The sequence below is a fragment of the Camelus dromedarius genome, chromosome 6, assembly GCF_036321535.1.
Source record: "Camelus dromedarius isolate mCamDro1 chromosome 6, mCamDro1.pat, whole genome shotgun sequence".
NCBI classification, from domain to species: domain Eukaryota; kingdom Metazoa; phylum Chordata; class Mammalia; order Artiodactyla; family Camelidae; genus Camelus; species Camelus dromedarius.
This window is the reverse complement of record NC_087441.1, coordinates 59737903-59763413: the sequence shown is the minus strand read 5'-3', so window position 1 is coordinate 59763413 and position 25511 is coordinate 59737903. Positions and strand designations below refer to the sequence as shown.

The window sequence follows — 25511 nt, the reverse complement described above, 5'->3', positions numbered from 1 at the left end:
GTTTTTAATTCATACGAATGGAGTGCCTAAATGGTAAAAATTCTAACTTGCAAGTTTTTCTTATACATATGATTCTTCAATATTTGCATTCATCTTAGAAACTCTTCAGTAGATCATGATTTGACTCATTTATCTGGCACAAATATATTCTATTAAAGTAGGCTAACTACTGTAACAAACATCTCTAAACCTCAGTGGCGTAATCCAGTAAAAGTTTATTTCCAGCTCACACAAAATCCAGAGAAGTTATTCCTGGGTGGGCAGCTTTCCTGGTTAGCTCTTCTTCAAGTGACTCAGAGATAAAGGCTCCTTCCATCTTGTTATACCGTCATCTTCAACACGTGATTTCCAGTGTCACTACAAAGGGGAAGAGGCATACCAGATTAACTGCCTCCACCAGTAAGTGAAAACATCATTTCTGCTCACATTCTATTGGCCAGAACCAGCTCAGAGCACCGCCTCAATTTACGGAGTCTGGGAAATTTAGCCCCTGACTGGACAGCTGCTTCTGAGCAATAATCATTTACTTTGGATGGGAAACAGAACTCTTTGGTGGATAAGTAGCCATCTTTTATATTAATATGCTAGTCTTTTAACAGTTTGTAACTACCTTCGTATGATTTATTTCTCATGTTCCAAACATATATGTGAAATGGAAGGTCCTACTGTGTAGCACAGGGAGCTATATTTAATACCTTATAATGGCCTATAATGAGAAAGAATATATGTGTGTAAACTGAATCACTATACTGTACACCAGAAATTAGCACATTGTAAATGACTATACTTCAATTAAAAAAAATAGTTATGTCTTTGTAGTGTAAGGTGTGGATGAGACCTTTATACAGGAAACAGTTGTGTCATAATTGCCCTGTGAGCAAATACAAATGGGATTAAGTCATCTTAAGTTCTTACATTTATTGGGGAACGAAGTATATTTTATTAATTGAGAGTTACCCAACCATCTAGAGAATTGTATATTTGAGAAAGATGGAACAGAGGAAGATTAACAAAGAACAAGAATATGCATGTCCTTTTGGGTTCATGAATGTTATTATAATAATTTAAAACTACTTCCAGCTGCTGGCAATAGGCAAGTATGAAAATTTTCCTCTCCAAAAAAAAACCAGTCTTCACCACAGGATGTATTACACAATCATAAATGTACGTGTCACTTTTATTTATTTGCTCTTAAGGGAAACTCAAGTTACAATATTTGGACCTATTTATCTTATTTGCTTGAAGCTTATTTGTGCCTCAGGGCACCATTTGGCTGTATCCAGCATCCGACAGCTAGAAATGGAGAGTATTGAGGAATTAATAAAAGATCATGTGAAAGGTCCCAGTATCTAGTTGGAATCATGGAGAAAATGTAGTGGTGCACACTAGCTCTACTGGCATACCTTGTTTTATTGCTCTTCGCTTTATTGCACTTTGCAGATATTTCATTTTTCACAAATTGAGTATTTGTGCCAACTCCGTGTCGAGCAAGTCCACTGGCACCATATTTCCAATGGCATTTGCTCGCTTTGTGTCTCTGGGTCATGTTTTGGTAATTCTTGAAATAATTTCAAACTTTTTCATTATCATTCTATTTGTTATGGTGGTCAGTGATCTGTGATTTTGATGTCACTATTGCAAAAAGATTATGTCTCACTGAAGACTCAAATGATGGTTAGCATTTTTTAGCAACTTAAGTCTTTTTAAATTAAGGTATATACATTTTTAAAGATAATGCTGTTGCACATTTAACAGACTACAGTTTACCGTAAATATAATTTTTATATGCACTAGGAAACTAAAAATCTCGTGTGACTTGCTTTATTGCAGTATTTGCTTTATTGTAGTGGTCTGGAACTGAATAATCCATGGTATCTTCAAGATCTGCCTGTAGTAATGTTTCATTTATCCATTACTGGTTGAGATTGGGCTGTTCCACCTAAGGAAGAGGTCCAAATAATTAATATTTACTACCTTTTAAGTCCCAACTTAAAAAAAAGTTATATTGTATGGTGCCCACGTTGGAATTAAAGATACACTAGACCAAAGGTCAGCAAATTATAGCCACAGGCCTGCTGCCTGTTTTGTAAAGTTTTATTAGAGCATGACCATACTCGAGTTACATATTGCCTGTGGCTGCTTTCACACTATGCTTGCTGGCAGAGTTGAGTTGTCAGAGAGGCCATGTGGCCCACAATACCTAATACATTTACTATCTTTTTACAGAAAAGGTTTGCTAACCCTTTCACTAGACTTAAAATTAGTATAACTTGATTTGAGGTAACTCTGCTCCTAGTTAGGGTTTACTTGATCTCTCTGGCCATGGTTCACTATCATAGTGGGGATAATAAAACCTACCTAATGGGATAATTAAGATAGGGTTTTTTTTTAAATTTAAAAATGTTAATTTATTTTGGGAGGAGAGGTAATTAGGTTTCCTTATTTACTTTTTAGAGGAGGTACTGGGGGTTGAACCCAGGACCTTGTGCATGCTAAGCATGCGCTCTACCACTTGAACTATACCTTCCATTGACTAAGGTAGACTTTAAATTAAGTGATCTCAGGGTAACCCTAACCCTAACCCCAAATTATTTAGTTACCAAGTTTATCTCCTAGTTAGCTATCTGCCTTTCTCTCTTCCAGTTAGCTTCTTTAGACCAATTATTTTCCAACTTATCAAGATAAGAATCATCTGGGAACTCTATTAAAATTCAGAGATGCCCACCCTCATTCCTTAGGTCCTGATTCAGCAGGTCTGGGAGATGCATGTGCAACAAGCACTCCAGAGTCTGATGTAGATGTCCTGGTCTCCAATTAACTCGGACCCTTGTGGCAACTTGTCTTTGGGTCCCTAGAAATTGTTTCTCTGGCAGCTCCAAATATGCTTCTTGTCTCCCTTAGAATCAGAGCCTTGCCTGCTTGATAGGAGAGCTTGGAACTGAGAGAAGAGTGCCCAGCGGCGTTAATCATCAGCATTCTGAACATGTGCAGAGAGACCCGGCAGTGGGCTTATCATATAAATCAAATCATTCCCTGCCTGACTGCACCTATACAGCCATCTGCTGCTTTGCTTTCAAATAGAAATAATGATAGGGAAATTGGCACTGGGGCTTGAGAGAAAGCGACTGGTTTACACTGGAACTCTGTATGCCTCTTGAGGCTAAGAGAGAACAAATTAAAGCTAAAATTAGCATTATGGCCTGAGGTTAGCTATCTCTTCTTAAAATCAATAAAAGATAATAGCAGAAGGCGTTACCATGAGAGGAAGAACCTAAATCCAGGTGCTTTATGGGTACTTTAAGAACGGATGCTTATTTAATTGTTTATAATTTCCTTAATCTCCAGATGTATTATCCTACGTTATGTGATAATGAATGGCTTGCTCACTGAAGCCTCTGTTTTCCTCCATTCAAAAACTTAGTAAAGAGCTGTAAAACCAGTAATGAATAACAGGAAAGTCCCTGGCACCTGTTGGGTTTTTATACAATATGGAGAAAAGTGAGACACCTCCCCCCAAAAAGAAAGTCCAAAACCAAAACCAAAAATATAAAAACTTGGAGGAAGAATCAAAGAGCCTCACACCTTCAGTATTTAATATGAGCAGAGCTGTGTTACTGTTCAGAGCAGTATTTTAAAACTGAGAATCAGGTGCCTTTCAACATTTTCCATCATTGCTACCCTGCTGAAATAAAATCTGAATGTTTGATTGGATGTAAGCCAGGGTATTTTGTACTTTGAAATGTAAGTAAAGTAAACACTTTATCATCCAATGAAGGACTTACAGCTAATTAGATACCTTCTGGTTGAAAGACGTCTTGGGAAATTGATTTCAAAAACATGTGCTAATAGGGATTTAAAGAATCTTATGTAAAATGATCAAAGGATTCCTTTCAATAATGAGTTCCCTTAGACCCAGGATATTTAATATATGATTAGAATTACTAATCATTCAAAGTATATACAGAGTATGTGCCCTTTGAGGAAGCGCATCAAGGTAGGAATACCATCGTGGGACACATTCTGAAAAGGTTGCTAAATAAACAATCATCTATTTTTATTAAAAGGATAGCTTTAGATCATTCTTTTTCATCCCTCCAAAATATGCAACAGGTCTAATTTATCTCCAGATACTAGAATTTCTCTCCTTACTATTAAAAAACCCTGAGAAAAGGCCATTTTGAAGAAAATAAAGCTTCTGTCTTTAAAAGCAGAATAATAAAACATTATTATTTTGATATACTCAAAACTAATTGTCTTGATGCTCAGTGCCTTTCTGTCTTTTTAAATCCTAAATTCATGAATTTATATTCTTCCCTTGGTATTAAAAGTCTCAAAAACACTAACACTGTGCTTATAATAGACTGGTTGTGTTAAAGGTGACAAATGTTCTTGTGTGTCTAAAAAAGAACTGAAATATTGTATCACATTTTGTCCCAGGACTTCTGTGCAGTTTCTTATTAGGCTCCTCCCTCACCAGCCTTTGGAATTCTCTTAATGTCAGAGACATTAACTTCGAGGGTAAGAAAATAAATCTTAAGAGACTTGTAGTATTTATTCTGAATTTACTGGACAACTAAATTGGACGAAGGTTAACATCCTAGTTATATAAGGTGTACTTCTTGTTAGTGTTAATGAAAGCTGTGTACACAGTGGAGAGAAAACATACTCCTCAAATCAATAAGCAGATAGAAACCATGATAGATTTTGTATGAAAAAAAGCAATGTCACAGGCTATTAGGGTATTTATGTGAGGGGGAAGATGCTGTTATAGGACTAAATCTTAAAGGAAAGACAGGTATTGATTGTAACCTAACCAGATACCATAAATCCACAGCAGCGCTGCCTCGGCCCCACAGAATAAATGGCATTCATTAAATTTGAGTTTAATGCAAACTCAAATTGCCCTAGGATCAGGGAGGCCAAACTGTTTTACTGTTCTCTGCAAAGCCTAATCTTTCTAGCCAAACAATAATTTAGGAAAAAATTTTTAAAGTCGATGACTCTCTCTTGGCCTCCCTACATACCATCTTTTTCTATCTGATTAGCATTAAGTAATTTATCTTAAAGCCTCAGGCCTCCACATTCAAACCTGGCTGAATTACCTCTTTCGGAAATGGACAATAAAGATGTCCTTCAGGGGAGTCTGTTTCATGGGAGACTGGCAGCCTTTAAAGAGAAGAGTGCTACCTGGCTGCCCAGAGAGCTCAGGTTCCAATTTCATGTCTGACAGCAGCCTTTGTGCCCTCTGCCAAGTCACTTTCTTACTTGTGTGGCTTTGCTTTTCTTTTCTGTTAGAAAGGTGACCACTAGCCTGATGTTTCAGATGGGTCCTCATTGACTAGTCCCCTCCTTCCATGAATTTGAGTCACAGAAACATTTTTAGCTTAACAAATTACTATAAGGTAAATACTTGTGTAATGGCCATTCTGGTCAGGAAATAGGACTTTGTGGGTCACCCCAGAAGCCCCTCCCTGGGTCACATCTCAATCATAACTCCCTCTGTCCAAAATAACCACCGGCAGTCCTCATTTTACACGGAGCTGTGATACTATACAGAAAATAGTGCATGCTGAAACCCGGTAGGCTGTCTTATAATCAGTGGGGGAAATTGAGATTGTTTGGGGACCTTTAAATGTTTGACCAAAATGTTAGAAACTCTCTTACTGTCTGTTATAATTATATAGGGAAATGAAAAAAATACTAGTATTTAGTACACTGTAAATTAAAACAATAGCAACATTGAGAATTAAACTTTTATTTCTCTTGTAAAATCTCATCAAGAGTAGTTTAGTTTGACAGAAACAGACTCACATATAAAACTAATTTATGGTTACCAGAGGGGAAGGGCAGGGAATGGGGTATAAATTAAAAGTTTGGGATTAGCAGATACAATCTACTATATATAAAATAGATAAACGACAAGGTCCTACTGTTTAGGACAGGGAACCATATTCAATATCTTGTAATAAACTATAATGAAAAATAATATGAAAAAGAATATATATATGTGACTGAGTCATTTTGCTGTACACCTGAAACTAACACAACATTGTAAATTAACTATACTTCAATTAAAACAAAAAGAGTAGTTTGGTTTGCCCTTTTCCCATCCTATCACGTATGATACAGAACAAGCATCTTTTCTATGCCTTGATGAACTTCCATACTTCTGTTGAAGTTTGCATTAGTTTTATCCTGCATACTTTCAATGTTGTGAAGTATCTGCAGCAGTTCCTTCAGTGTGAAATTTCTGCAGCATCATTTCTTCATCCTTGTCATCTCAGCGCTTTCCTCATTTATGACGATCAGTTCCCTCATTCAGTTATCCTGGCTGCACATCTAGATTCAGGTAGTAGCTGTGTCAAATTTCCCATGGTCAACCGTTTTCCTGTGACTCCATCGTATTCCATTCAAATGTCACTTCTAGTGTTAATCACTTTTCGTTTCTTTGCTGGCCAGTTACCTCTTTTAATATTTCATTTGGGTAAACTGTTATGTGGGTTTTTCACTAGGAGACAAGGAGACAACACAAAAACATTTGCTGTCTGTGGGAACTGAATAACAAATGAGGAGTGACTGATCACTGACAGACTTTGAAAGATGTGATGTGACTGGTCACTGACTGTGATGCACATCTATTAATTACAAAGCGATTTGTAGACTGGAGAGCATTTAGTGAAGTTTGTACCTCATGCAGTTTCTCAAAGTTAGTATACCATGGTAAGTGAGATTTGGACTATATCGTTGGAGGACTGGTGTAATTTAAACTGTGGGACCTGAAATTGTGCACATTAGAACCATATAAAGTAAAGACTGCCTGTATTATTTTGTTACAGTACTCACTTCTTTATATATATATATTTTATAGTTCTGTTATCCAGTTACGCACCTTTAGGCACTGTGGTTTAGTGTTGCTCCTTAAAGTGTTTTTGCTATGTCTTCCGAGTAGTCGTGTTTTGTTTTTTTTTTTTTAAATCTATGGGTTTCCCTTCTGTATTTGTTTGCTAGGGCTGCTATAACAAAGTACCATAGACTGGATAGCTTAAATCGAAATTTATTTTCTCACGGTTCTGGAGGCCAGAAGTCTCAGATCAAGATGTTGGCAGATTTGGTTTCTCCCAAGACCTCTCTCCTTGGCTGGCAGATGGCCGCCTTCTCACTCTGTCTTTATGTGGTCTTTCCTCTGTGCATGTGAACTCCTGGTGTCTCTGTCTCTTCTTAAAAGGACAGTAGTCCTGTTGGATTAGGGTCTACCTTAATGGCCTCATTTTAACTTTATTACCTCTTTAAAGGCCATGTCTCCAAATATAGCCACATCCTTAGTACAGGGAGTTAGCGCTTCAACATATGAACTTAGGGGTGCACAATTCAGCCCATCACATTTTCTCTTCCTTTCTTTTCTTTACTACTTATTTATCAAAATAGTTGGACTTTTTGACAACTGGTTACATAAAACATAAACTATAATCACATAAACTTTTCATTAAAGAGTCTGGATCATTCATGAAGGACATCATTGACAATTAGGCCCAGGTTATGTTGGGTAAAATTATGTTCTAGTTACTAAGGCTGTATAACAAACCACCCCAAAATTTGGCAGGTTAAAACAGCAATAATTATTTGTTCTTTCTCACAGTCTGTCAGTCAGGAATTGGAAAGTAACCCAGCTGAGAGGGTCTGACTCTGGTCTTCCAGTAAGATTGCAGTCAGATTTTAGCCGGGGCCACAGTCACCTGAAAGTTTGACTGGGGCAGTAGGGTCTACTTTAAGATGGTTCACTCCCATGGCTGGCACGTTGGGGATGGCTGCTGGTTGGAGGCCTCAGTTCCTTAATACATGGCTGCTTGAATGTCCTCATGGCACAGAGCTGCTTCGGAGTGAATAATCCAAGAAGCCAAGACAGAAGCTGCATTGTCATTTTGACCATGTTCTGTTGGTCATGTAGATCCAGTCTTGATACATTGTGGAAGGGGACTCCAGAAGGGCATGAATATAGGCGGTATGGCTTATTGGGAGCCATCTTGGAGACTGGCTGGCATAGATTAAATGGGTGAAAAGTGTCTTACTTTGGGAAATCTGCTTGCAAGTTTCTACCTTCAAATGCTTACTTACCTTACAGGCATGTCATCAAAAGTAAACATTACTAAATGCTAGCTTTCTACTTCACACCTAAAAAAAAACTGGTGATGATTTTGTGCTATACCTTTATGAATGGGGAGAATATATGTGAAATTCCACTGAGGGATTGTGGTCTTGCCTAATTCTTGGCCTTTGGTGTGTCCTGGGGTTCAGCACCATGGGCAGCTACTTCTGCTGCCCACCTAGGGTCCACCTTTTGACTTGCAAAGAGTGGTGGCAGAGCAACCTAGGGCTATTTGGGAGGGTGTGCACTTCTGTGAATATAGGTGCCTCGTGTCCTGTTGGTTCACAAATTTCATCCTCATTTGTCTTTCCTTTTTCTGGTAGTCTCTGTTCTTCTAAATTGCCATGCCTTTAAGTTCATCATCTCAATTTTTATAAATCCAGCAATTACTCAGATGAGCCTCAAGTTAATTAAAGTCAGAGAACTGGACTCTGCAATGCCCATTCCTGGTCTAGTGCTCCAGCCTCTATTTCTCTTGTCATCAAAGGATCATTCATCTATCCAAGCAGCCTTGTAAGAGTTTGGGTTGTTTCTATTTAGATATGATGACAATTATAAGCAGGTGTATTAGGCCCTTTCTTTACTTCTTTCCATGAATATTTGTCTGCTTAATTATTATGGACAAAGAAAGCAGAGAATATGTAAGTATTTCTAGTGTTTCTTGAACTATGCTGCTACTGTATAAAAATGATTAAATATTATCCTTAGCATACCTTCTAGGAAATAAATCATTTTACTTTTGATTCAAATAGTTCACTTTCTTTTGTAGCAGCCTTTTAAAAGTTATCTTAGTAGTGCTTTTCCTCATATTTTCTTTTTTTTTGTATATATATATTTATTGAAGTATAGTCAGTTTACAATGTTGTGTCAATTTCTGGTGTACAGCACAGTGCTTCAGTCATACAAGAACATACATATATTTGTTTTCATATTCTTTTTCACTGTAAGTTACTACAAGATATCAAATATAGTTCCCTGTGCTATACAGCATGAGATTGTTGATCTGTTCTATATTATCAGTTAGTATCTGCAAATCTCTAACTCCCAATTTATCCCTTCCCACCTGCCTCCCCCTCTGGTAACCACAACTTTTTTCTTTATGTCTGAGAGTCTGTTTCTGTTTTGCAAATAAGTTCATTTGTCTTTTTTTTTAGATTCCACATATGATATCAGATGATATTTTTCTTTGTCTTTCTGGCTTACTTCACTTAGAGTGACAATCTCCAGCTCCATCCATGTTGCTGCAAATGGCATTATTTTATACTTTTTTATGGCTGAGTAGTATTCCATTGTGTAAATATACCACAGCTTCTTTATCCAGTCATCAGTGGATGGACACTTAGGTTATGTTGAGCATCCACATGGTCTTTCCTTAGAGCACACCAGATATGAGAATAATGGGATCTGAAAGATATGATCACAGAGATAGGAAACTTGCCTGACAGTGATTTGCTTGGATAATCATGTAGTTGTCATCAGTGAATGATAAATTAATTTTTTTAAGAGAAAGAGAATATGGGCAATGTGTATAAGCCAAACCAACTTATTAGATAAGCAATGATTAAAATCAGAGGAGCTTCAGAAATGCTTTATAGATTAACAGGATTTAGAAAGTGTACTTTTTTTTTTGGAAGTAGACATTTTTTAAAATTATTTTTCTCTCGAGTTTTCTGTAATGTTGGCTAGTTGGGATCATCTCAGAATGAGAGACAGTGGAGGAGTAGAGAAGGAAATGAAAAATTATCTCAGAGTCACATTATCTACCCTTGCTGGATTGGACTAATGGCATCTTATCAGTGTTCTGGAATTCACAAAGTGGAGTGTTAGTTTCAGAAGTTTCATGTATACCTTGGAAGTTACGGAGTTTCTTGGAACTGGGATCAGCAGTTTCAGATATCACACATGCCTTTATGTGAAGCAGGAGGCTTTTTTGGAAATGTCAGAAGAGCATGTGCTAAGGAGCAAGGAGAGTATGTAAAGGAGGAGAAGCAAGCTGAACGGGGTGGGGGACAGTGAGTGGTACTGGGACTATGTTAATTGAGAGTTAGTTGAGAGAATAGAATTGGTATGAGATGAAATTTCATATATTGGATTGTAAACCTGTGAGTATTTATTATGTGCTGTTTGTAGGAAGGTACGTAGTTACTCAAGTGACTTAGCAGTATGAAGAAGTATGAGATTCATGGCTTCATAGTAAATCAACTTATGTCTGATGTAAAGCTGATGCTAGTACTTTAGGATTTAAATTTTTTTTTACCAGCCCACATTCACTTATAACTCAGTATCATTTGTTAAATAAAGAGTTTTGGGTTCATTCATAAAGGAGAATTAGGAGCATTATTTAAGTATGATACGGGTCTAAGCCCCTTAATGTATTATAGTTTGATAGCACTTTGCACAGCTGCAGAAATGAGGGCAGTATCCAATACAAACTCTTGTGGGTAGAATATTAGAAACGATGTTATTGAATCTTTACACCCCTGGCAGTTTGATAAATTGAGTAGTTGTCACACTGAGTTTCATACAATTCATACCATAAAAATGCAACTAAGAATTAATATATTTATATTTTACCTCACACCACAGGCTCATTACAGGTGACTGGTTCCTAGTTTCCAAAATGCAGTGAAAGAAGTTTGCGGGGTTTGTATTTGTTTGGGGTCAGGCTATTTTGCAGAGTCAAGATTATTGACATTTATTTGTGGCAGAGATGTGAATAATGAACAGTTCTTTCTAAACATGCAGTACAAGCTCCCTTTTGGCTTCTGTGTGTCTGCCTTCAGAACAAAGATGTCTCTGTGCTGTGGGGTAAAGACCTGGAGTAAAGTGACTGCCTGCTACAGGCTACAAGCACATATAGAACATGGAACCACAGGAACTCATTGTGATGACCGGATTGCTTATGAAAGACAGATACTCTGGAGTCCTCATTGGAGTGGGGTTCATGAGTCTCTATTCTGTCTTTCATATTTCATGTGTAGCATTTTGTTTTAGAGACAGAATAAGGTCTGTTGGATAAAACAGTAAGATTGTCTCTGGACAATTTCTATAACAGACTTTCTGTTTTAACTGATCTCTTGTTATTTGAGTCTTTTATTTATTTTTAGAGACATTTTACATTTATCTTTTTTGGGGGGGGAGATAATTAAGGTTTGGGGTTTTTTTTAATGGAGGTGCTGGGGATTGAACCCAGGACCTCGTGCATGCTGAGCACATGCTCTACCACTGAGCTACCCCCTCCCCGCTTATTTTTAGAGACATTTTAAAACACAGAAAAGTATACAGGCACCCTATATATTGACCACCAACATGAGTTTTTAGTTTTTAATGTCTTCATGATGAGAACTTAATTTCCTGTTTCACAAAATATTGTGTTCAGCATGAAATCTTTCAATTTGTGAGAGATAGCACTGGAAAAGTGAAGGACATTGATCCCTTCTAAGATCAGCCTTAATTTATAGCCGTAGCTTCTAACTTTACTTTAGTGCTTTGTAAACTTACCAAATCCCAGTACTTAACATTAGTAATAAATTGTGCCTTGTTTACTTCTAAGATGACCTGGGGCTTTTAGTGTAATTGATTGGATGCCTGTTTTCGCACATCTGCAAATAGTTGTAAGTTATATACTGTCAAAGCCATTCCAGGGTGGTGAGGAAGGAAGAGAAAAAGAAATAGATCCTTATCCTCTTTTTAAAATGGTCTTTTCTTCTTCATCTAGAGGATTTGGGTAATTCTGAGACGTCAGCCAGTTGATGTGGTTGGTTTTGTTCATTCGTTGCGCTGAGTGCTTGGCCCATTCTGTCTGGAGACTCATGCCCTTCACTTCTGGGAAATTCTTCTATCATTTCTTTGATAATCCTCCTGTCCTCCTGTCCTCTTACTGTGTTTTGTCTTTCAGAATGTCTGATAAAGCAGAAGAACCTATTGGATTGACCTTTTTTTTGCTTAACTTTTCTGTCTCTATTTCTGCTTGTCTTTTAGTTCCGTTTCCTGGGAGATTTTTAAAACTTACTTTCATTCCTTCTATTGAATTAAAATTTTTTTAGTCAATAACACTTTTATTTCCAAGAACTCTCTTTTGTTCTCTGATCATTTTTTTCATTATAACTTGTTCTATAATACTTCTGTTAATCTCTCTGAGGGTACGAATTCAAGGGTTTTTTTTTTTTTGTTTTTAGTTCTTGTCAATTACCAACATTATCTCAATTTACTTTAGGATTACTTCTTTTTATTTACTGTGGTGTCTCCTTTTTATTTTGGAAACTTTCCTTGAATGCCTGGTGATCCTTGGTTTTGTGTTCATGTTTAAGATTAAAAGGCAATGGGGGGGGTATAGCTCAGTGGTAGAGCACATGCCTAGCATGCATGAGGTCCTGGGTTCAATCCCCAGTACCTCTGTTAAAAATCAATCAGTTGATCGACCGATTGATCAATCAATCAAACTACCTCCCCCATTAAAAAATGGAAAGTAAAAGATTAAAAGGCAATTGGAGGCTCTGTGTGCAAAGTTGTAGTGTATATCAAGTCTCGTCTTAGGAACTGTTCAAATTCTTTAGAGAGGAATCTTATAATGTTGGGGGGAAGGAAAGGAAGCCATACATAAATTAATACAATATGGTATCAGTTTTACAAATTGAAAAATAACACTAAATGATATATGGTTTGTGGATATATACATATGTGACAAAACCATCATAAAGGTAAAAAAAAAAAACTAAACACAAAATTCAAATAGTGCTTACACTTTGGGGATGTGATTGGGGTGGAGCATAAAGAATCTCACTGTTAGAAGTTACACTCTATTTTTTAAATTGTGACGTGAACTTTTTATGATCTTCATGCCTTACCTATATGTAATATATTACATACAGTCTTTTATGTGTCAAATGTTTCATAATAAAATGAGAACATTTGATGGAAACTCCCTGTATCCCATCTTGTGAGAGTAGATGCTTGACTGACAGTGTTCTGTGCCTAGAATGGGGGTGTGGTGGTGGGGGGGGGGGGTGGGACCCACCCTTTCAGCTCAGTATGCAGTTTGAGAAGTGACAGGGCTAAATGAATCAGCATAAGCAGGTTGGTTATGCATGATTCCTTTGGAAATGTTCTTGCCACCACGCTCCCTGAAGTCCTGATGTACTCTGGCCATAGATTCTTCCAGACATCATCCAGTCTTCCCAGTGATGTGTAAGACATACTTCTGCCAGTCCCTGATGACCTGCTGGTCTTAAATTCCATCCTTTGTCTTCTGCAAGGTGCCTCAGGCACTTTTGCAGCACCTTTACTGCTGTGATTTACACATCTCTGTGAGCCATTCTGGGTCAAAACTGTTCAGCTGCACATGAAATAAAGCAGAAAGAAACCGCAGTGGAGTAAAAGGGCGGCTCAGAGAAAAAGCGCGGCATTGTGGTAAGTGCTCATTGGTGAGAGCTCGCGGAAGAGGCATGGCCAGATGTGCATCTTCTCTCGGCTGGGTCTTCAGCACCGGAATGATTCACGTGTGTGGGTGTGTATGCATAGTTTTTAATATTAAAATGTTTGAGACAGAAGGTCATTATGAATCAGTGTGTGGGCACTGCTAATCAGGTACAACCTGTAGACTTTCCGTTTCTCCCCAGTTTGTTTGTGTCCACCCAGTACCAAGTGGTTCTAAGTCCCAAACCTCAGCAGGGTTTTGCAGGGCAAAATTGTCCCTTTCTGCAAGTTTCCCACCCTGTAAACACCAAGCTGAGGCTTCTTCCCCTCCCCCAATGCAGCAGTTGCCACTTCTCTACTGACTTTCCATCTTTCGTAGCAGCTGAAATCTCTCCTTTGCTTTTGGCCACTCTGTGTTCTGTTCCTTAATGTGGCTTGTCTTTATTCCGTTCGTCTCACGTTAGTGGGGTCTTTGGTGGGAGAAGAGGTAGAGGAGATGTTTAATAAGCTTTCTTTTTTTTCTGCCAAGAAATGAAAAAAAATTTTTGTTAAAAATTCTTTTGTTTAATTGAAGTATAGTTGATTTACAATATTATATTAGTTTCAGGTGTACAACACGGTGATTCAATAAGCTTCCTTTTCTGTATATATATTTTTATTAAAGTATAGTCAGTTTACAATGTTGTGTCAGTTTCTGGTGTATAGCATAATGCTTCAGTCATACATGAACATACGTATATTCATTTTCATTTTCTTTTTCACCATAACTTACTACAAGATATTGAATATAGTTCCCTGTGCTATACAGTATAAACTTGTTTATCTATTATATATATATATATGCTAGAATCTACAAATCTCAAACTCCCAATTTATCCCTTCCCACCCTCAGCAAGCTTTCTTTAATCAGAAACCAATGCTAACATTTTGTCTCCCGCCTCCATCTTTTTTTTCAGCTTCATTAAGGTAACATTGACAAGTAAAATTGTAAGATTTTTTATTTTGGTGAGAGATTCAAAGTGTACAGCATGATGATGTATGTAAACATGGTGAAAGGATTCCCCCCATCAAGTTAATGAACATATCCATCACCTCACATGTTTACCTTTTTTTGTGTGTAAGAACATTTAGGTTCTACTACTCTCAGAAAATTTCAATTTTACATGTTATCAACTATAGTCATCATGTTATACATTAGATCCTCAGGCCTTATTTATCCTGTAACTGAAAGTTTGTACCCTTTTACCGACCTCTCCTTATTGCTCTCCTCCAGCCCCTGGCAACCACTTTTATACTCTCTGTTTCCGAGTTCAGCTATTTAAATATCTATTTATAATTTTAAAAAATTTAAGATTCCATATATAAGTGAGATCATGCAGTATTTGTTTTTCTTTGTCTGACTTATTTCACTTAGCATAATACCCTCCAGTTTCATTCATGTTGTCACAAATTTTCCTTCTTTTTTAAGACGAATTTATTCTACTTTATACACACACATGCACACACACACACACACACACACACACACACACACACACACACACACATGCTATTTTCTGTATCCATTCATCCATTAATGGACACTTAGGTTGCTTCCATACCTTGGCTATTGTGAATAATGCTACAGTGAATACAGAGTACAAATATCTCTTGAAGATGTTTATTTCATTTCTTTTGGATATATACCTAGAAGAGGGATTGCTGGATCACATGGTAGTTCTATTTTTAATTTTTTGAGGCACCTCCATACCGTTTTCCATAATGAGTGTCCCAATTTACATTCCTAGCAGTAGTGGACAAGGATTCCCCACATCCTTGCCAACACTAGTTGTCTCTTGTCTTTTTAATGATAGCCATTCTAACAGGTGTGAGGCGGTACCTCATTGTGGTTTTGATTTGCATTTCCCTGATGATTAGTGATGCTAAGCACCTTTTCATATATCTATTGGCAATTTGTATGACTTCTTTTGAAATATATGTATATGAAATATATGTACTTTGCCTATTTTTAAATTGGGTTATTTGTTTTCTTGCTGTTGAGTTGTTTGAATATTGTATGTATTTTGGATGATTTGCAAGTGTTTTCTCCCACTCCATAGGTTGTCTCTTCACTTTCCTTTGCTGTGCAGAATCTTTTTAGTTTGATGCAATCCAATTTATTTTGCTTTTGTTTTCTATGCTTTTGGGGTCATATTGAAAAAAAATTATTGCTCAGACCAATGTCAAGATTTTCCCCTATGTTTTCTTCTAGTATTTTACAGTTTCAGTTCTTACATTTAAGTCTTTCATCTATTTTGAGTTGATTTTTGCATATGGAATGAGATAAGAGTCCAATTTTATTCTTTTGATGGGAATAATCAGTTTTCCCAACTTCATTTATTGAAGAGACTGTCCTTCCCCATCATGTGTTTTTGGCATCTTTGTTGAAGATCAATTGCAGATGTATTTCTGGGCTGTTTATTCTGTTCCATTGGTTTATATGTCAGTTTTTATGCCAGTGCCATGCTCTTTTAATTATTATAGCTTTTCAGTACATTTTGAAATCACATAGTGTGATGCTTTTAGCTATGTTCTTTTTGCTCAAGATTGCTTTGGTTATTTGAAATCTTTGGGGGTTTTGTATGAATATTAAGATTTTTTTTGGATAAATCTTTATAATTGAAGGAGCTCATATTAACTAGTCTCATTCCTGGGTAAGGCAATCTTTTGTTAGGTTCACTTTTGCAAAAGAAATATATGATAATGTATATCTGTGTACTGGAGATATGGATCAACCTGATTTATCAGTTAGGTGTAAAACCACAAACTTTCAGTAATAGCAGCTTGTCTTTAATAAGCTCTGGGATAGCAGAATAAAATGCTCCTTTATGAACTGTAACTGAGGAGAACTATTATTGGTCCCTGAAGTTAAAAAGCTGTCACTGTTCTTTAATAAGATAATTTCATCACTAGTGGTGATATTTTATCTAGTAGTCTAAATTCCTACTTCCACCATAGGGACCTTAACTTCTTTTCAACCTAATTAATGTCCAATTTTAGAAGAACAGATAGCTGCAGCTTGCTTTATACTGATTAGTAATATTTTTTCTCCTAACATACAGAAAACATTTCTTTAGTCCCTTGCAACTTGACCATCTGTGCGCCCTGTATGATTCAGAGTGTTATCTACAAGCACTTACATCTGTCAGGCTTTTGTTTGGAGGCCAGAGAAGGAATGTCACATGATACGCAGGAAAGGGTCCTGTCGTCTTGCCTGTTCACACGTGACACATTGTACTTTGTCAAGAGTCTTTTGTATTTTAATAATACCTTTCCAAGAACTTAGCATTGCTTCCATCTACACTACCTTGTAACTTCCTTAGGGGAAAAATAGGATACATTTGTATTTGTGAGGGAAATGGAAAAGACTTTGTTTTATACTGGAGTGTGAGTTAGTATGTCTGGATAGACTTGCTGGAGCCAGAAGTGAACTCAGGTTCTGCTGCTTGTCATTCAGAGTCACTGTTTGAGAGGCAAGGATTGGTAGAAAAAGAAAGATGCTTTATTCAGGAAGCTGGCAACCTGGGGAGATGGTGTACTAGCACCCCCAAAACCATCCTCCAGTTGTTGGTTAGAGGACAAAAGGTTTCAAAGGGGAGTTTCAGGGGTGCACAGACGGGGAGGTGTGCCTATGCGCAGAACAGCACAGTCAGACAGCTCCGAAAGTCATCTTGAAATTGGTCATGTGGTGGTCTAATCAGTGTCATCGTGATTATTTTAAGCACAGTTGATCTTCACTTCCAGGGCTGGTTTGTTCCCATTTTCTTGAGGCCAGTTCTTGGAATTGTGCAGCCACAGATTCCTTACTGCTCAAGATGGAGTAGCTTATATCATGGCTATAGTCTGGTCATCATGCAGTTAGCCCTTTCCCTTCAGTGGCAGTTTTAGTATCTGCAAAACAACTCAGGAATGTGTGTCAGACACTGTTATCTATGTCCTTCAGGGAAGAACTAAAGATTCTGTGACTGTATTGTCTTAATCATCAACTGCTTGAGCCTGCTTTTTTGTGACTCAGGGGAAGCCTGGGAGACTACAGTTTTTGTACCAGAAAGAGACAGGGGACATGGAAGGGCTTTTGTACCTGAGAGGGTCCTGCTCAGTTTTAAGACCCCTAGGAGTATTTTTATGTGGGGCTTAGCTTGGCTTTTAGGACAGGAAAGAAATTTTCAGGGAATTTTCTTGGGCTAGATTGAGAGCAGGAGAGTGTTACCAATTGCAGTTTGAGATTTTGATATTGCTATGTATTTGTGTGTATGTTAAGGGGAGGGAGAATGAGGAATAAATAGATGACTTTTCATATAATCTGAGTGAAAACCTAAAACTAAAAGGGACAACGTGGTGAGACAAGAGAAAACATCCGGCTTAACCACCTGTCTCTCAATATGCTCTGAAAATTCTGGCCTGCAAAGATCCTCTTTCTTTAAGAATTTGTAGTGCGTGTAATTATAGACTATCTGGCATTTTACTTTAAATTATTTTTTAAATGTGAGTCATTGCAAAATGGTTAAGAGATCAGAGTCTGGAGCTAGGTCAGTTTAGGACAAATCCTGGCTTTATGACAAACTAGCTGTGTGACCTTGGACTAGCTACTTAACATCTCTGTGCTTCAGTTTCCTCATATTTAAAATGAGGATAATAATAATCTCTACCTTATTGTTTTGTTATGGGTCAAGTGCTTAGCCAGTAAAATTAATATATATTTGCTGTAGAAAAGTAGATAGTATAGAAATTAAAGATGATAAACATCTCTACCTATAGGCAAGCACTATTACTATATTGGTACACATCCTTATATATTTTTGTATACAACATTGAGATCATATGTTCCATGCTATTTTGTAACTTTTTCCCCTTAATAATACATCATGAGCATTTGCCCATACTTTTCAACATCATATCTAAAAGAAATCTATATTGAGTGGATTGGTATATTTTAGTTTATTAAACTGTTCCCATATTGTTGAAGCTTTAGGTGGCTTCCAGATTTTCACTTTTATATGTAATGTTTCAGTAAACATTTTTGTACATTAATCTCACTCTTGAAGTTACTCTCCTTGAAAAGAAATGGAATGGCTGAATCAGAACGTATGTTTTTATTTTTAAGGCTTTTGACACATACTGCCAAATTGCCTCCCGAAATGTTCCATAGCAATGTGTGAGAGTTTGTTTTCTTGCCCTCTTGTCAGCATGGATTATTCTGATTTTTTTTTTACATTTAATTTTATAGGTAAAATTTTATTTTCATTGTTTGATTATGAACAAAACCGAACATTTGTATGTTTTAAGCTCTTGTATTTCTTTTTCTTCTCTGTATGTGAAATGCCTGTGAATTTCTTGTGCACTTTTCTGGGGGGGAAGTATTCACTTTCTTAAAAACTTTCTATTTGTAAGAGATATTTATATAGAAAAGCTATTGATTGGCTTCATTAAGATTTTTTTTCCCCCAAGAAGTAAAGTTTCAACAACTTTGTTATTGAATCTGATAATCTGAGGTAATTAAGCTTCATCCGTAAGGTCTCTAAGAGAAAAACTTCGAATCAATTGATATTTATGATATTATATTACACAAGGCATATTATCTATAGACCCAATAGGGAAGACTTTTTTTTTTTTTTCCCTTCTGAATATACCAGATACTTGCTAGTGAGTTGATTTACTGTTTGGAGTTTGCTTTGTTGGTGGAATATACTTCATTCTGATTAGATATTGCTAATCCTGTTTCGTGCTATACTGATGACATCTTGATGGATTCCTCAGCTATTTCCTGGACGCTGTCTTGGTATTTGAAGCTCTTACACTCAGCCACAGTGTTTGTGCCCTATATTGATCAAGGATTTGCTGTGTTAGCTCAAAAGTCAAGATGTGGGGTGGGAGGAATATAGCTCAAGTGGTAGAGTGTGTGCTTAGCATGCACGAGGTCCTGGGTTCAATCCCAGTATCTGTTTTTAAAAAAAATTAAGTAACTAAATCTACTCCCCCCCCAAAAAAAAAACCCCTAAAAATAAAAAAGTCAAGATGGAAGGCCCACAGATTTTTGCAATTCTAGAGCTGAGGTCATAATGACTTGAAAAGTGGGACTCAGAGCGATTGGAACCATTGCCAAAGATGAATGCTTCCCTGATTCTCTTTGAAGCGGATCATAAGAGTCACTCTGTGTAGGGAAAATCCTTGTCACTCAGGCCTCCTGCACATTTAACTTCTGAAAGCATGTTAGAGGACTCATTTATCATGCAGCATTTTGAGGTTTGAGCATGAAACATATATTTTTATGAAAGCTGGAACTAAAGGGAATTCCTTTAGAATGCAGCTTGAAACTTTACTCATACCATCAAACACATTTTGGAATTTAAAACAGCTGTTAAAATTCCTGTTGTACTGTTTGTTGTAAAAAATTCCTACAGCAGCCCATCTTTCCTTTCACTTTATTTAATTCCCAAGCTCCTCCCACCGCAAACCCCCCAGGACGTCTAAGGAGACACTGCTGATGGGCAGAAAAGCCTTCTAAAAAAGCACTAGGTGACTCATACCACATGTGTATGGCTTTTAGGTTTGACAGATGATTTTTTTAAATAGCTTACCCTACTGCTCTAAGGAGCTTTCTGAAGTTCTGGTGAGGAAGTCTAAAAATTCACATTTTACCTAATATAGGTGATAAGGAGGGTACTTATCTTGCCTGTCTGGATTTTTTTCTTTTTTACTTGGAGTTTAATGGAATATTCTGTATTGTCTATAATCTTTTATTTCAAAGTGAGAACAGACTATGGGGAAGTATGTAAAATCTGTATGAATCAGGGGGGCAAAAATCAAGTTCTTACCAATATTTATAAATATTGAGATGTTATATATTTAGGCATGATAAATATGTTCTTTTTTGATGGTTGAACATGGAGGGAAGTTTGCTTAGAATTAAAATTTTTTAATTTTAATTTTTCTGGGTGGCTATGTCTCTCTAGCCAACCCAAGTGGTTTTGTAGTGTTTCTCTGGCCACTTAGTCTGTATTTAGAATTTTTAGTAGTGTTTTCAGAAATTTCTGAGGCATAACATTTTGTAAAAATTTGTGTTACCAAGTTGTTTCTTCTTGGTTCTGCCTCCCTTAGCCTCTCCCTTCCCCACCTCCATCCTTCAACTCCTCCACTTCCCTCAGTTCCGGGTCTGTTTATTTTTTGCCTCATGAGTAATGATTGTAAATTCACTTCATTCTAATGAAGTACTAAGGCTGTCTCTCAGGTTTTGAATTTTCTTTAGGAGAATAGTTAATTATTACCTCCTCACTTTCTTACACCCAGCACAAAAGTAAGTTACAGAAGGAGAAGACGAAGCACCTGTTTATAAAACGTGGCATTTGAGTAAAATTCTAAATGCAAAATGATTGACAGCAGAGCCTCAGAGAATCACCTCAGCCTTGTCTTGAGGTTTCCCACGTCTGTAGCTGTCAAATGTTTCATGCTACGTGTAGACTCCTACCGCCATGCTTTTCTTGTCACTCTCTACTTCTGTTGTCTCTGTTTTAATTCATGACTTTAGCTCATATCTCTTTCCATTGGCTTTTTCACTGGGCTTTCCCTGCCTCCACAGTAAAGTTCCTTCAATCTGTAAATCCAACAAGTAGCCGCTGGATTCATATGTTCTGAGCACCGTTAAGAGTAGGGTCCCTGCACTGCCCAGCCCTCCTAGAATTCCTCTTGCCTTATGGTTCAAGTCCTCAGCCTTTTCAAGCCTCTTTACTATAAGCTCTAGATTAATTTTCCAGTGTCATAATTGCTGCTCCTTGATCCCCAAATTCCCCCTGTCGATCTGACAAGCCTGCCAGCCCTTAAGCAGGCATTGCGTTTCCTACCACCCATCTCTGAGCAGAGAAATCCGACCCACCCTGGAAGTGGCACCATCTCCAGCAGTCCCTTCCAGATCCCTCCCGTTGGCAGTGTTCCTCTGCATTCTGCAGCTATGGTGTCACTCATCAGGAATTATTTTTACACTTGTAAACCCTTATCTTTCTTGCCTGCAGGTAGGGACCAGCTCCTCCATTCTTGGTTCCCCTGGGCACACTCAACCTGCTTGGCCTGTGTGCTCTCAGTCGTCTTTCATCCCTTGCTGGTTCTCTTACCCGTTAATGTTTTAATTTCTCCTATTGTAAAACAATAATTACCGCAAACTCTATCTTTACCCAGATTCCCCTCCTGCTACAACCATATCTCTCCCTTCTTGCCTCTGTGAACGTCTTTTTTTTTTTTTTTGATGGATGAGAATAGCTTTATTGATTTTCTTGGTAAACAAGCTCATTGGAGAAAAATACAAATAATACAGAATTTGAAGAGGGTAAAAGATCATCCAAAAATGCCATCACCCAGAGGTAAATTGTCTTTCACTAAACATCCTGTCCCATTGCACACATAAACACACACACACACTCTTGTGCATGAGACACAATTTTATATCAATGAAATCACACTATACATGATGTTCTGTAACCTGCTTAAAAAAAAAATTCAGTAGTATATTGAGGGCATTGTTCCTACTCATTTCATGTTAATTCTCATCATTACTGTAAATGACTGTAAAGAACTCTATTGAATAAAAAATTATTTAATCTACCTCGATGAGGACACTCATTCTTTCCTGGTTTTTTGCTTGTATAACCAACACTTATGTTGCACTAGTTAGGGTTCTCCAGAGAAACCAAACCAAAAGGAGACATACACACACAGAAATTTATCATAAAGAATTGGCTCTTGTGATTACAGAGGCTAAGTCCCAAGATCTGCAGTTGAAGGCCTGGGGACCAAGTGAGAAATGGTGCAAATTCCAGTCTGAATCTGTAGGCAGGAAAAGACTGATGTCCCAGTTTGAAGACTGTCAGGCAGAGAAAACAGATTCTCTCTTGCTCAGCCTTTTGTTCTATTCAGACATTCAAGGAATTGGATGTGGCCTGCTCATGTTAGGGAGGGCAGTCTGCTTTACCCAGTCTAACACCTTCACAGACACCCAGAATAATGTTTAACCAAATAGCACATAAAATTAACCATCCCAGTAGTGGACATCTTTATATAGCTGCCCTTAAACTTGCCCCTCTCCCCATTATCTCTGTAGAATAGATTCCTGCATGTGAAATTGCTGGGTCAGAGCTGTGTGTATCCTAGGTGATGTTATTGCCAGTTGCCCATCAGAAAGGTAAAGCTGTGCCCAGTGGCTTTTCCACTGCTCTCACCAACATGGATATTGTCAAACCATCCTAATCTTGGCCAATTTTTTGGTTTAAAAATCTCTCTCTCTTTTTTTTTTTTTTTTTTTGCATTTCTTTGAAGACTAAGGTTGTGTATTATTTTGTAAGGTGGTGTCTGTATGTGTTTGTGTGTGTATGTGTGTGTGTTCCTTCCATTAGGCTGACTGTTTACTGCACTCTTCTAAGGGTCCTGAGTCCAAATAATTCCAGTCCTATAATAGAGCTTACAATTTAGTGTAATGTGTGGAACTGCCTAATCAGATCCTTTGCCATTTTACTATTTGAGTGTTTTGTCTTTATTCATTTGTAAGAACTTTTCAAAAATTATGCATATTATCTATCACAATTTTCCTTTAACATTTTAGGCTTTTATGATTTAGTTGAAAAGACCTTCCCCACTCCTAAAGTTGTAAAAATATTGATCTGTATTTCCTTCTTCTACTTTTACGGTTTTATTTTTATAATTATCTTTTATTTGATATTTTTGCATCATATATATAATATTTATGTACTTTATTTGTATCTTTATAACATCTCATAGGTACCATCCTCTTTGATTTTATTATTTTCAGAGTTTTTCTATCTATTCTCCCATGTTTGCTTTACAGATAATCTTTAAAAAATTTTTTTTAAGTTAAAGAACTCTTGTTTGGGATTATGTTGAATATATGAATTATTGGGCAGAGAATCAATATCATACTGATTCATTTATTCTTTCAAAGAAATTTGTGAAGTGCCTGCTGTGCACCAAACATTTGCTCACTACAAGACCCACACAAATCCCAGCATCTGAGGAAACTTACATTCTAGAGATGCATTATCCAATACACAGTACCAATTGGCCATACCCAGTATGGCCCCATGTGGTTACTGAGCATTTAAATGTTGCTAGTGCTGCATGCTAAAGTGATAGTATTTCAAATATATTGGGTAAAATACAATATATAATTAAAATTAATTTCCCTTGTTGCTTTTTTATGTGTTTAATGTGGCTACTAGAAAATTTTAAGTTACATACATGGCTCACATTGTTTCTCTTGGACAACTCCAATCTAGAGTGTTTTTTGGGAGATGTGTATAGGAAAGGCTGACTATGAACAAGATAAATAAGATAAATAAGTAAATAAATGTTACATAGCCAAAAGTGCTAAAGAAGACTGAAGAGGAGAAAGGGAATATATTTGTGTGTGTTTTATGTAAGATGGTCAGGCCTCATTGAGGAGTCTCTTGGGTAAAGTCCTGAAGTAAGGGAAGAAGCAAGCCATGTGAATGTCTGGGGAAAGAGCATTCCAGACAGAGGAAATGGCAGGTGCAAAGGTCCTGAGGTGACCACATGCTGGTATTTTCAAAGAACAGGAAGAGGAGAGGCCGTTGTGGTTAGAGTGGTACAGAGAAAAGTAGGAGACAAGGGCAGAGAGGTCTGAGGTTTAGAGGAGAGATTCAGGGTGGCAAGTCAAATGCTGGAGCTATCAGCACTTGAAAGTGTTTGAAGCCATGAGACTGTATGAGACACCTCAAGAATGAGTATAGATAGACCAGAGAGATCACTGTGACCTTGAGGAGGGCAATAATAGTAGAATGACAGAGTGAAAGCCTGATGGGAGTGGATTCATGAGAGAAGAGGACAGAAATCGGAGCCACAAGGATAGACCACTCCCTTAAGGAGACTTCCTAAGAATGAGAGTTTTCTTCCTGTTTAAGTCATCATTCACATGGGTTTCTCAGCAGTTTTTAACAGTTTCCTTCATATGGGGCCTGTCCATTTCTTATGAAATTTATTCCTAATTGTGTTGTACTTTAAAAACTTGTTATTGTGACTAGCATCATACATCATTGTGTTTTATGATTGATTTTTGATGGTGAGTCTGCTAGGGCTGCTGTAACAAAGCACCACAGGCTGAATGGCTTAAGCAACAGAAATTTATCGTCTCACAGCTCTGGAGACTAGAAGTCCAAAGTCAAGGTGTCAACAGGATTGATTCTTTCTGAGGGTTGTGAGGAGAAATCTGTTCCATGCCTCTCTGTTAGCTTCTGCTGGTTTGCTGGCCATCCTTGGCTTTCCTGGTTTATAGATGCTTCAGCCTGATCTGCCTTCATCTTCATGGGTGTGTGTGTGTCTGTGTCCAAATTTCCCCTCTTCACAGGGATGCCAGTCATGTTGGCTCAGCCCCGACCATGATGACCTTAACTCAATTTGGTCACATCCTAAAGTACTCAGAATGGCTTTGGACTTCAACACATCTTTTTGGGGGGACACGATTCAACCCTTAACAGAACTCTTTTAAGCTCCTTAATTGTTTCAAATAGTTTATTTTTTGACTTTCTGGGTTTTTTGAGGCATACAGTATATCAGTGCTGATAGTGATAGGTTATTTTCCTCTTTTGTAAAATCTGTAATTTGAATATTGCTCCCTTGTCTCATTTAATTTTACTTTAACATCCTTGAAAGATCTGACTGCTCTCACTGTTTCTATTTCTCATCTCCTGGGTCTTTCCCACCCACTGAAACCACCCTGCCTGGGCCACTGATCATAGGCCTGGATGGTGGTAAGCTTAAGAAGTTCTTGGCTGGCAGAGCTTCTAACCAAACCTGAGTAATCACCTTATCTTACATGTAGGGAAGTGGATTAAAAAGATGAGAGAAAGAGTCATGAAATTTAGAGTGAAATGATCTTTTGAAGAAACCTCGTGTC

At 37.4% G+C, this 25511-nt stretch overlaps 1 protein-coding gene and 1 non-coding gene across 3 annotated transcripts in view; both read left to right on the top strand.

The window, feature by feature from the left end:
• ANKRD6 (ankyrin repeat domain 6) overlaps positions 1 to 25511 on the top strand; it is a 196320-nt gene that overhangs the window by 12296 nt on the left and 158513 nt on the right. The window lies entirely within an intron of this gene.
• TRNAA-AGC (transfer RNA alanine (anticodon AGC)) lies at positions 12470 to 12541 on the top strand. The gene has a single exon. It is a non-coding gene; the product is annotated as a tRNA-Ala (tRNA).